This window comes from Schistocerca americana, chromosome X (genome assembly GCF_021461395.2).
Source record: "Schistocerca americana isolate TAMUIC-IGC-003095 chromosome X, iqSchAmer2.1, whole genome shotgun sequence".
In the NCBI taxonomy this organism is placed as follows: Eukaryota; Metazoa; Arthropoda; class Insecta; order Orthoptera; family Acrididae; genus Schistocerca; species Schistocerca americana.
The window spans coordinates 198,690,863-198,694,935 of NC_060130.1; positions in this window are offsets into that span (position 1 = coordinate 198,690,863).

The following is a 4,073-nucleotide window of genomic DNA, read 5'->3' on the forward strand; positions in this document are numbered from 1 at the left end:
TTTCGAGTCATGGTCGGCATTTAAATTACAGAAAACTGATAAAACTGCTACACTTTATCACACTATCGACTGTGCTGCTTATTACAGCACATCGCCCCATATCAACAGTATCTTTTCCATTGCTTCTGTCCACTGGTAGACTGTTAATTACCACATAATGATTGAGACGGGGAGAGAGTCCAGGGATGGCATGCATTGAAACAGTTATCGTGTACATGACCACAGCATGAGGAATCAGTCGAAGCAGAACACTGAGACATCTGCTACCACATCACTGTGGCAGACCAGTTTAAATGTAGAGGTCATCAGTAACCTTTGGCCAGCTGTATGGAAACGCCCCACAGTGCCACAAACTCTTCCAATTTACGTATGTTGTGATGTCTTCTACTTTTTTTTGCTCAATGCAAAACTCTGTCTCTGTCTTTTATTTCAATTATTCTGTGTGTTGAGGGAGCAGCAGCATAATTTACACCATGTGATGTCCAGTTTTCTGTGAGAGCCAATGGATCGAAATATGTTAAGGATGGTTTAGGACCTGACATAGACCTCAAAGTAGTGGTGGAAAAACAAAATGTATTGCAGTGTACAAAGCTGTAGTCATACGCCGGCCAGAGTGGCCGAGCGGTTCTAAGTGCTACAGTCTGGAACCGCGCGACCGCTACGGTCGCAGGTTCGAATCCTGCCTCGGGCATGGATGTGTGGGATGTCCTTAGGTTAGTTAGGTTTAAGTAGTTCTAAGTTCTAGGGAACTGATGACCTCAGCAGTTAAGTCCCATAGTGCTCAGAGCCATTTGAACCATTTGTAGTCATACACTGCTAAGATGTGTTACAGCAGAAAAAAAACACTGTATCAACACAGATGGTATTTGTTTCCTGATATATCGGCAAATACTGACACGGTAATATTTTATCATGTTCTCTACCAGGTAATATTAGTGGAGTTTTTACATTTTGAAGTTGTTCTCCATTGGAGAAAAATAATGAAGAGGTAGAAAACGTTTAGCTAACAGACATAAATGCATCCTGAAAGACGCAGATCTCCTTCGGACTGCTGTACCTGTATGTGGTTGAATGGATAGACCTTATTTCAAATTGCAGACAGTATTTATACCAGAAAGCGTAATACTATCAGTGACTCTTGTAACACCGATTTTTATTCAGGGTGGCTGTAACGTAGTGTTTGTAATAGCGTGGTCCCTACGTGAAACGTATGTTGCCAGAGGTAGAATCGTTCTGCTGTCAACTTCAAATGTTGGTTCTCAGTAGTGTTTCTTTTAAAGAACATCATATTCCCTCCAGAGATTCAGATTTGAGCTACCTGGTGAGTGAAATGTGACTGATGAAAAAATTACTCACCCTGCAAAGTGACTCTGATGTTCCGCGGCGATATCTTTTTATGAAATTTCAATCTCCCACCTACATAGGGGTAGATGACCATCGTAATAAAATAAGATGTATTACCAAATTTATAAAGCGATACATAGTATAAACCTGATACAACTTCTCTGTTCTGTTACCTTTAGAGATTTCATATGTGGCGAGGCATTTACTTACTTAAGGGAGTTCGAAGGTGAGGAGGCGACCTGCGACAGAGGTAGAATTTAGCACACTGTCATTAGCCAAAATTGAGTTTGATATTCTAGTCCTGTGATGCATGACATAACAGATATTAAGCTGATTAGAACAGACTTTTTTCTACCTGATAGGAAAATACTTAGAGGAAATGTAGCCTATGCCATACTGTTGTAGGAGTTCCACAATAAGTAACGATATTTTAGAGACGTGAAAAAGCCCTGATTTCTTCTGTCTTCTATAGTAACTTGTATAAAAGGGTGAAACCTACATTTTGTGTGAGAAATTCGAGGTGTATGGTAAACAACGTTGTTGTCTCGGATTGGGTAATGTGTATTTTTTAGACTGGGGGTCTATGTCAGGGTGGAATTGGTTAGAACTAATGAATATATCTAAGCCACAGCTGTTTGTTTCGCAGTGCACCGTGGCTGACTGCGGGGGTGGTCGGTAGGAGGAGCTAGCGATCAGAAGTAATGGCTTAGCTCAGTTTGTGACAGGCAGTTAGGTACAAAGAACGTGCTGACATGTGTATGCTCGTGCCTGCGGTAGCTAGGGTTAGCGAAGATATCAGTGTGATGGGTAAGTGGGAATAGAAACGGATGTGTGTGTTGTGTGAGAAAGACTCAAAGTGTCGGCTGTTTGCGCTGGACATATTGATGACATCATAATTCCTATCACTCTAATGACAACCGGATGCCCTCTGTGGCCTGTGGTGGTGCACTCCGCCTTAAGCAACCATTAATGACTGGGGCTGGTGCCGTGGCAGTAGTTTCTACTGACAAAATGGTTCAAATGGCTCTGAGCACTATGGGACTCAACTGCTGAGGTCATTAGTCCCCTAGAACTTAGAACTAGTTAAACCCAACTAACCTAAGGACATCACAAACATCCATGCTCAAGGCAGGATTCGAACCTGCGACCGTAGCGGTCTTGCGGTTCCAGACTGCAGAGTTTCTACTGACCTCTGAGCGTTGGCGCCAACAGTGTATGAGGGGATGGGCATGCTGCATGTTGACATCTGGGAGGCAAGTGCACGTGATGTGCAAGTGTTTTCACTGATCTCACGAATCTAGCCATGACAACTATCGTCACGGACCGGTTCGTGGTTTAAGTGTGTCATGTTTAGTGTATCTGAATACACTGCAGTGGACTGTTGCAGTGGTATTTGCTTTTGTCTCTATCCTATCACACAGTAGACCCTTCCTCCTCCTCCTACTCCTTCGAAATTAGCACAGAAAACCAATTTAGGAATGCTATAGTGCTTTAAAAACCCAATGACTACGTCAGATTCCTGATCTCTGACATCTGGCCACAACAACTGCTGCTACTACGGATTGGATCTGTCTTGCAGAGATATTTGTTGTTGTTGTCATCTCTATTTTATCACACAGTTGGTTCTTCCTCCTCCTTCAGAATGTAGTGGAAAGAACCAATTTAGGAATTATATAGTGCTTGATAAAAGAAAATACACTTAGCATACCTTCAGTGGTCGGAAGTTACATAACCGTGACGGTATAAATTCACGTCGAAATTTGAAATTCCAGCTATCATATCATTCATCACCGTTTCCTGTGGTGACATCAAGTAATAGTAGGTTTGGCTTATTTAATGAAATTTCTCGTCAAAAACATAACACTATTGTTTATGCACGCAAACTACTGTGCATTGTTGATCTTTTTCTTTCACGTAGTTTTAAACTATATATGTGTGTGTGTGTGTGTGTGTGTGTGTGTGTGTGTGTGTGTGTGTCTGCATGTGTGTGTGCATGACTTTGAATTAAATTGTTATTAATTATCTCCTGAAGCAACATATTTGTGAAATCTCAAGATATGAAACTCCGCACCAGACTTAATAACTCCTGAAGTAGTTTGTGAAGTGTACCGCAAGAAAATGCACCAGGAAGGCTGAGGTAGTTTAGAGTCCATGGCGGAATGAAAATGTGTAGTCTTTTAAACATCCTGTGCTAGTTCCTATGTCATCTGCAAAGCAAACTACGGTTCGTCGTGACATAATCAGTTTGTGTTTGTGAAATAGCTACTGTGTCCGCCTTATTCCCCTACATCACTATTATGTGACCAGAACTTATTAAACTTCAGCAGTACTTCAGGATCGATTCGCAGTCAGGTATATGCTTTGGAAGGAAGGCACCTCTCGCATTTGCTGGTATCTGACAGGTTAGTACAAGCATGGAGAACCAGGACATGACCACTTGAGATGGCAGAGGACAACAGCTGGATGTGTGCTTTTGTTCCCAGGATTAGCTTGCTGCTACTTGCAGTGGTTGGCACGGACAACGGCGTTCCAAGTCCTACCAGCGCACCCTGACTCCAGGCCGCCTGTGCAGAATGTGAGACATGAGAAAGTTTTTCAGATACGTTTAAGCAATCTGTGACAGTGTAATTATGTGTTTCCTTACACAACCACAATCAAAAAAGTGCCCCAAATGTTTTAATATTTCAAACACTGCAATCAATTTCCTGACAAATTATTTAAATAAACTA